Source organism: Macrobrachium rosenbergii, chromosome 12 (genome assembly GCF_040412425.1).
Source record: "Macrobrachium rosenbergii isolate ZJJX-2024 chromosome 12, ASM4041242v1, whole genome shotgun sequence".
In the NCBI taxonomy this organism is placed as follows: domain Eukaryota; kingdom Metazoa; phylum Arthropoda; class Malacostraca; order Decapoda; family Palaemonidae; genus Macrobrachium; species Macrobrachium rosenbergii.
Window position 1 is genome coordinate 89,959,048 of NC_089752.1, and position 10,000 is coordinate 89,969,047.

At 36.9% G+C, this 10,000-nt stretch overlaps 1 protein-coding gene across 1 annotated transcript in view; it reads right to left on the reverse strand.

Annotated features, from left to right (window-relative positions):
* The window catches only part of LOC136844137 (pancreatic lipase-related protein 2-like), a 34,261-nt gene that overhangs the window by 17,626 nt on the left and 6,635 nt on the right, over window positions 1–10,000 (reverse strand). The window lies entirely within an intron of this gene.

Consider the following 10,000-nt stretch of genomic DNA (forward strand, 5'->3'; position numbering starts at 1 on the left):
ATCTTTTTATCCATCTGTGTATCTGCCTGTCAAAAAAATAGCAATTCAAATGTATCCCCAACGATGACTATGTTTTATAGAAAATGTGGTAATTTAGGACTTTGCAGGAAACACTGAAATTTCAGAGTTGATTATTTCGTGGTTACTGGGAAAGGGAGGCTAACGGACATGGTATGCAAGTGAAAGGAGAAAGAAAGTCGAGAGCCTCCGTATGAGAGCGTTAAGTTGTTCTGCGATCTTGGTACAGACAGGGAATAAGGGAAAAGAATACAAAAAAGGGTGTTACCTTTTCTAGCAATGCATCAAATTACCAGCACATTAATGTTGCCCTGTATTCAAAGAATTGTATTGTTTATGCCAACCGTTTACGTAAGGGAAATTTTGACAGTTTGGACTAAAGTCTTCATATTTTTAGAGAAAACAATTTAAGCGTAATTTCCAAAGGATATGTTGATAATTACAAAGCTAATGATGCATTTCTGAATACCAAGAAAACTTATAGATCCTGCTGTAGCCACCTGTCATGACACTTCATTCTAGTCACTTAGTTTCAGATTAAGCTGGCCTTATACTAACATGGGCACATTCTTTTATAGCGGCCCGTTAGTGAAGATAGTAATGTAAAGTGAATAAAGATGCCTTGTAAGGCTATCAGAACCCGAGCCTCATCGGTCGTAAAAATTAAGATAATTGATCTCCATAGTGCATTTAAGGGGATTTTACATTCGAATTATTCGATAGAAAAACAAAATTTCAGACAACAGAAAAAATCAAACTGTTTCCGTATTAGAAAATGTAATAATTCCTGATATCTTCACAGCTATATCCGCTCCATTATAAAATCACTCAAAACACTCTCAACGTGGATTTGCTTCCAAGCTTACTCACCCATGATGAAAACAGAACACCTTGCTCTCGTCCACGACAGGTTAGGTCCAACTGCAGATTTTATTTACCTGCTCTATATATATATGCAAAACAACAAAGACAGATTTCAGGATAACTTTGTGTGTTTTACACACTTCCGGATCTTCAGGGACTCTAGAGTTGAAAATCATTATTGTTTGACACAGGAAACAAGCCGTACAAGGCTAACGGATCTGTTCCGAGAGTGCGGTTCTTGCGTGCGTTGGGAAAAGACAGACCCTGTCGACGTAGGTGTGATGTCAAAGGCGGGAATTATATTTGAGTAATGTCTGTTGTTGGAAGGGTGCTGGCACATAAGGGCAGACAATATTATAACACACTACAAATGCTGTTGCTTTACTCTTCAGATATCTTTATCACATTGTAACATGTAATAGTCAATTACTGTAGATTTGGAACACGCAAACGTACGCGCGCACACATACACACACACACGCGTACGTTGGGTGTGCGTGTGCTTTTATACAGATGTCTGTTTTAGTTTTACTGATGCTTCGCTGTCACGAAGCTGCCTTGACTTTCATATCTTGACTAGAATAAAATGCATGTCTGTTGCTGAATCAGTCAGAACTTAATCATCAATCGACGAATTTAGCTGACTAATATAAAAAACTGCTCAAACGATTTATACAAGAGACCAAGTTACGTCGTGTTTCTTTTTACTTGCTTTTAATTAACTTGACTTCTGCGTCTGTCTGTCTGTCAGTCTGTTTGGGCCAAATCTTGTAACTCAGTTTTCGACCTCCTCCCTTCGTCCGATGGGCTTGAAATTTTACATGGTTACTCAGTCCCAATGACAATACAATCTTACATGATCAGTAGGTCAGCAGTGATCTCTATTGACCTTACAGTGACCTCCCCCAGTAATTCAGTATCTGTATGAAACTTTTCGGATTGTTCATACCTTCTTTGACTCGGTAGAATAAGTTAATAACTACGGATTTTTCAAACTTTCTTTGGCTCGACAGGATATCATGTTCAATTTCTTCAATTTCACTTTACAATTTCTGTCAAAACTAAAAAGTATAAAAGAAAAAATTAAATTTTTTCAACACGCTTTTATTAAAATGCACTAAAAATACAAAATAATTTTTTTCAGACACTCAAAAAATTATTTTGTACTTTTTAGTGTATTTTAATAAAAGAGTGTTTTTTTTTAACCCTCGTAACGGAAAACGATGTGATTCAAATATTAACCTTCAAGAACTGGAGGTCATTTATGATGTAACAAGACACGATGCACCTGATACGCTAGATTCCAGCATTCATGCCACATGAGGTTTTGGTTAGCAACAATACCGGCCACAAGACGCGTGGCCTCTCACTGGTATCGTTGACAACATGAAGTTTATAAGTAATATCCAAGGATTATCTGAGAGCGAATTAAAATTGAAGTTTAACTTTAGTATCAAATCATATTCTTTTACAAAACTGGTAACATTATTGATCAGCTATTGGTTGCACATAGAAACTAGTAAAAAATGCGTCGAAGTTTCCTCGGCGAAATCGAGTTTTCCGTACAGCGTATAATGCTGTATGAAACTCTCAACCATGGCCCATGAAACTTTCAGCCACGGCCCGGTGGTGGCCTGGGTTGTTGGCACCTATTAGGGTGCCAGACGCACGATCATGGCTGACTTTAATGTTAAATAAAATTAAAACTACTGGGGTCAGAGGGGTGCAATTTGGTATGTTTGATGATTGGAGGGTGGATGATCAACATACTAATTTGCAGCCTTCTAGCCTCAGTAGGTTTTAAGATCTGAGGGCGGACAGAAAAAGTGCAGACGGACAGACAAAGCCATGTCAATAGTCTTCTTTTACAGACAACTAAGACTGGAAGTGAAAGAGAGGGTGGATCATTTCATTTGAAATTTAAAGTTACTTAAAGGTTCATGAAACAAAAGAAGGCAGAGTGACCGCCGCTGTTGACTCTCATGACAATGAATTTTAGAGTGTCTGGGGATATACAATTCTTGTGTGTATAACTTAAAGTGACTGATATTCAAAATTCCCTTCTCCCAAAATAAGTCCCTTTCGAGGGAAAAAGAAAAGGTTGTGGGTGGGAATCGTCGAATAGGGAATTGAACTTTTCATAGGCTCTTCTCGTAACAAAGTGCGAATTTAACTTTAATGTTGCATTTGCTCCTTCATGAATCCGCAGAGCGATAATTAACATTTAAACGATGTAATATTACTTATGATTATCATGCTCAAACTAACTAATTATTTTCATGCTTTTTAGCAGGAATGAACCGGCAAACGTCAGGTTTTGTTACATTAAGATAATGTGCAATTTTACAGCAAGTTTATATATTCGTATAGAGTATTCCTTATCTGCATGAAATGTTCCATTAAAGCCTGTTTTGGAGGTTAAGCACACGTGATAAATAAATTCACACGCAAAAATTCAGCATACACACGTGGGTGTGTTTATTTGCTGTTATTCATTTTTACGAAGTTTGTTTTATCTACGAATCAATTATTTTAAAACGAGGTCTCAAAGTAGCAGCGTAAATTCACAATGGAAATTCAGTCAATTTTTCGCGTTATCTTTTGAACCGAACGAATCTCAATGCGTTCAGAGATTCATTTCTCAAAATTTGTTGAGCAAATAATACGATGGATGTTGTGAAAGGAGTTCCATCTGGAGAATATATTGATTATTGGGCTGGTGTTATGCAACTCGATATATGTGTGAATAACTATGTCTCTGTAGGTATTGTGCTATTCGCATTGTCCACAAAATGTTCGTCATACGTTTTTAAAGAAAATTGCTTTGTCAGGCAATTATTTCCCACATTTTAGCTTACACGAAATACCAGGAAAAAGAATAACTTTCCTACAAATATTAAGATTACCGTCATATATTCTTAGGAGAGAGAGAGAGAGAGAGAGAGAGAGAGAGACAGACAGACAGACAGACAGACTTCACAATATATGAAAAGATTACCAAAAATTCATTATCATCTCATCCCTGCCTAGATTTGTATCAGATAACAGCAAGTTTTTCTCTATGATGGCAGAAAGAAGTCATTGCTCCTGTGAGATCTTTGCCATGGATTAAGATTTCCTTTAAGCTCCATGGAACCTCAACAGCATCTAATTACTGCACAAGTTCTTGATTTCTCTCTCTCTCTCTCTCTCTCTCTCTCTCTCTCTATATATATATATATATATATATATATATATATATATATATATATATATATATATATATATATATATATATATATATATATATATATATATATATATATATATATATATATATATATATATATATGTATATATATATATGTGTGTGTGTGTGTGTGTGTGTGTGTGTGTGTGTGTGTGTGTGTGTGTGTGTTGTGTGAGCGAGGCCTTTCGTTTATAAATCCACATTAGTTCTTCAACTAAAAATTTAGTTCAACAAAGCCAAAATAAGTAAAGAATGGCATTTATGACATGTGATGTTACCTGTGCTGAAAGTCACCGTAATCAAACTATTAATGAATCAGAGAGAATAAATAAGCTGAACAATACAACCGTTACAGCTTCTTCCTAACCACACAAAGAACGAGGTAGACACATGAACAGCCACACGACCGCATAATTCAGAGAAAATGTCTCAGTAAAGAACAGGCTATAGTTTACGCGGGAGTCACTATCTCCCGCTCTGTACCGAGACCCGTGCATAGGAGCGTCCTTGACATTCGCTAAATTAGCGCGCAGACAAACCGACCTTTCTTTCGCAATGGGATTTCCGCTCGAGCGTTAAAGAACGCTCTACGCAGTTATGCCGTTGTTATTTTTTGTTGTTGTGTTTTTCCATTCTCTTCCAGGATATGAGATAAAGGCGGTGCAGGGAGCAAAAAAACAAAAACAAAAAACAAGTAAAAATTGCTCCGAAGTTTCTCCGGCGCAACCGAGTTTTCTGTACAGCGTATAAAGGCCACTGAAAATAGATCTATCTCTCGGTGGTCTCGGTATTAGCTGCGGCCCATGAAGCTTTAACCACGTCCCGGTGGTGGCCTGTCCTATATCGTTGCCAGACGCACGATTAATGCTTACTTTAACCTTAAATAAAATAAAGACTACTGAGGCTAGAGGGCTGCAATTCGGTATGCATGATGATTGGTGGGTGGATGACCAACATAACAATTTGCAGCCCTCTAGCTTCAGTAGTTTTTAAGATCTGAGGGCGGACAGAAAAAGCGCGGGCGGACAGACAAAGCCGGCACAATAGTTTTCTTTTACAGAAAACTCAAAACGAAGCCAGCCAGGTACGTTTGGGAAGTCTGCCCTTTGTTATTTTCGTTCAGTGTCCTGAATTTTGGATATTGGCTACACATATTTTTGCTTACTTTTCAAATAAGGAGTAAGTGGATGATTAAGCCTGAAACTTTTTTTTTTAACTACAAGCGTAGGCAAAACTATTAGCTGTGGTCTAAAGCTATCTCAGAAGCAGGGACTAACACTAATTCGTGATTGTTCATAGGTTGAATGAACAATCAATCGTGAATCCGCTTTCCTACTAATCCCGAAATACGTGAAAGGAAACGGTTAATTGTCTTCTTCATATGCTGAATCACCGTTAACTTTGATAAGAAACCTTTTAGAAATAAATCGTACACTTTTTGGTAGTTGAATACAATAGTTAATCACTCTTCTGTGCTGCAGGTGTAAAGCAATTGCAGATTTGTGAACATTTTAATGATTTTTTGCCAGATCATTAAAATGAACGCGGTATTTATTAGAACAATGAAATGTACTCTCAGCATCGACAGCTTTTCATTAATTTTTCAATGTATAGAGGAAAAACACTAAAGCGGACTTGCACCACGAAATGGAAAAATCACGCCACAATTACCCGCTAAGTGGATCTGCGATGTTATTTAGGGCTTCCAGTGAGACATTAATAAGGGCACCAAGGTGAAACGCAGTTGTCACCGCCAAAAGGAGGCCTGTGACACATTCGTCAAGGAAGATAAAACATTTAGAATAATAATCTAGAGCACAGCCATTCTCTGTGAACACCATCTTAATAATAAGGAATAGTACCTTCGGCCGTGCAAAGAAGGAAGAGATCAACTTGATATACAAATTTCAGTGTTCAGGAAGGACTTGTGAGCCCTTACGCAGGCATAGTACCACAGATGTACACCACAAGATCTGAAGTGAAGCAGCCTTTAATCGAAACAGGAGTAATCCACAAGAGTCAAGATCTGGCAGCCATTTGATGCCAGATGTCTTAGTTTCCAAATACAGACACTAAGTAATATACAGACATCCTTCTGCCCAGTGGCGATATCTTAGCAAAGTCTAAGGTCAACAGTTGATGTGATATTCCCCATCAGCAATATCAAAGGCAACAACTGCATGAGGGTGTGAAGTCGCCTCTAACATGCACAGCGATTTACAAGAGAGGAATTAAATGTAACCAGCAAAGAGAAGATAATACGATAGCAGATGAAACTGTAACAGAATCCGGTTGCTGTTTTTCAACCTGTCTGAATACACGCTTTCGACTATATTTCCATATATGTGCTTTAATCAGATCCCTTCCTTTTTCAGCTGCTACACCATTCCTTCTACTGATATCACAATGCACTATCCGGTAAATCCGGAAAACAAGTCTTCCTACAAAAGCAAACGTGTTCAGTTGTCTTCCTAAAATACGTCTTCCTACAAAAGCATATTGAAAGCTTAAGGAAGACAATTTAATCCGTCTGCTTTTGTAAAAAGACGTAGGTTATCGATACAACTGAACCAGTTTGCTTTTGTAGGAAGAGACATTTTCCGGATTTACCGAAACAGCTAAATCAGTTTACTTTTGTAAAAAAAAAAAAAAATGCGTTTTGGGATTAGTAAGATGGGGGATTCACGATTTCACTCTACTCAGAAAATGAAAATTCTAGAAGTATCGTTTGCATAAAATTCTGGGAATTTCCATCAAGTATGAAAGGATTTGATTGAAAAGGTTAGACAGATGACAAGATTAACAGGGGAAGAACAGTTTACGTTTAGGCAAGGAGGAGAGTCTGATGAGCAGATGGTTGACATGGAACTGTTGTGTGAGAAGTTTAAAAGTAAACAAAAAAATCTGTATGTGGTTTACTTTGACCTAATTAAAACTTATATTAAATAGTGAAACAATGTGGGGGTCTAGAGAAGATGTATAGTATAGTGGATAAATTGCTGCGAGTGAAACTTTATGCGAAGGAAGTGAAGCATATGGTTGCAGTTTGTAAAAGGGGGACTGGCAGATTTGGTGTTAAATTATGGCTTATACAAAGATTTTCTGTACTCTTAGCCATTTGATATCTTTTTGGATGGAGCTAAGCTAGAAGTCAGAGAAAGGCTAGTAAATGTTCGTGAAAAGTTGTGAGATAAAAAGTTGGGCTGACTGGAATTGGAATAGCTGGTGTTTGCCGATGATAATATACTGACTGAAGATAATGAAGAGAAACTACAGAGATCATTGAAGTGTTTGAGAGTGCGAGGGAAGAAAGTTGAGAGTAAATATAAACAAAAGAAAGGGTGGAGGATGACAGTTTATTAAAAAGAGTATAAAAGTGTCAGGAGGAGGGAGAGAAGGAAGACATTGAAAGAGATGAATGGATGTCGTGAAAGAGGGGCTGCCTGGAAGCTAGAGGCCTGGAAGATGAAGGTGATTGGCACAGTGTGGCCAGAGGTCTTGAACGCACTTTTGGTAAGTCCTCTGTGTATGTTTATTAAGCAGTTAATGTTATGGAAGTTTTAGCATAGAGGGAGCGTCCACTGTATGTGGCAGTGATCAATGTCTTATATATATATATATATATATATATATATATATATATATATATATATATATATATATATATATATATATATATATATATTACAATGATTATATATTATAACAGACAATGATTACTATACGGAAATACATTACATATGATTTTCACGTCTCAAGGTTAGCCTTATAATCTAAAACTAGCCATATTGGAAATGCATTATCATGCCATGCATTTCCTCCTCCCGTGTGAAAAGTTAATCTTTACCGGTTTATAACTTTATATGCTTACTAACAGCGCATCTCATTGTCAAAGGTATTATGAAGGCGATCTTCATGCCTAATTTAGGTTAGAACCCTGGTTCCTCTTTCCCGTGTGAAATTTTTATTTCTTTTCATTACCTAAGAAGAAAAATGAAACTGGATTCTAAATCAAATCTGTTCGAGTGCAGGCAGCAGCGCATCTAAAATAACGTATTTTAATTTTTAAGTCATTATCCTGGGCAAACATTCTTTCTTCTTTCTTCAAATATCTAGATTTCTTTTCATAAGCCTTTTCACGTTAGAACATTTCCATCAGCTCTTTTCCACCCTCTTGAAGTGAAATTTTGGGATGCTCTTTTTTTTTCGTGTATTTTACATTACCTGAAGAAGAAAAGTGTAATATATACGGCGATTCTAAATCAAATCTGTTCGAGTGCTTAAATTTAATGGCGTATTTTGTGCCATCTTTTCTTTTAACCTTGATTTTATATTATAATGTCTTCTTCATTCGTTTTATGGTCATCCTCAGCCTCCCAGCTCTGTTTTGTTCTTACATTTATCGAACCATTCTTTCTTTCATTTTTATCTAATTCAGCCTTTACTGCATTGCCGTAGCAGGAAATTTAAGTCATGTGTGTGATGTTGTTAGTTACATAAATGACCAAGGGCAATAAATCGGTAGTGAAGCATGGAACATATATAAACTGTAAATAAACCAAGATTTGCGTTAACGTAGAGGAGCGAAAACAATCATTCCCCAAGTATGCATGGAAACCTGGCAAGACTATTTGCTAACCTCTTGGTTGCCCGGTAGGTTATGAATGCCTGGCATTACCACATAATGGTCATAACGAGGATATAAACTGTACCTATCGTAACTGGAGCCACCACGAGACACTGCCTCTGTTGTATTATACTTTTTTATGCTTTATTGTAATTTTAGATACGAATATCAAATGAAATGTCATGACGTGGATTACAAATCAAAATCATATTTTAAGTGGACCCAGGATTTTCAGCGCTTTTAATTAACTTCAGACATAATCTTTTACTGAACCGTTTAAATAGTCAAAGACAAGAGTTAATATTTCAAGCTTTGAGAGAAGCGACCGTTTATTGAAAATAGAATCCTTTGACTAAATTAACCCCATCCACTGAATAGTACCCTCCCGGGGAGGAAAATTGAAATGAATATTCTTTAGATAGTGTCTGAATATATGAGATCCATTTCTGTAATCCATCTGAAACGGAAACAGACAATCAAATTAATGGAATTTTTCTTGCAAAACCAGACAAACAAATAACATCACAGCAGGACTAACAATCACAGTCGAAGGAATCCAGTACATGCGCCCATCGGTGTCTGTAGCGCCTGCCCTTTAACCCTCAACAAGGCGATGTCTCAATTTATTGGTTTGCTGATGTGGGGATTATGAAATCTGTTAAAATGACTAAAGATTTGTGGCCAATTCTTAATCAGAAACTTTCCAACTGATGCCTCTGATCGTCCATGTTGCACACTGCCTCTAAGACCATTAGGTATAAATGAGTCATTTAGCAAGAACGCATGACAAGTATTATAGGACCTCTCAAATGCTCGAGGCTATACTGTCAGTAAACATATTTCGTTTGCTTAAAGACATTTATATCTAGACTTAAAAACTTACCTCATAAACACTATGCTGTCAATCGAACCGTTTATTTGGTCGGTTCTATACTTACACTCTCTTTCTCTCTTTACATACTAGTATTGTACAACAGCCTTGTTTGGCTGTTCTTCCTGAAATTGCCCCTAGTGGTTCTCTTACAGACGTCTATGTCAGTTATATCAGATATAAATCTATGAGTTAACCAGAGAACTACTCAAAAAAACTCATGAGAGAGGACGACCGTGGCCATACTTAACCGCAAAAAACTATATCTTTTAATCCACTTAAATTCTCTCCTACGTGGGTCAGGGACGGTAAAAAGTGCGGAATCAATACTCGACCTGTTTAACCAGATTCCGCAAAATACGTTACGTTTATATCTATTGTTAAAAATAGC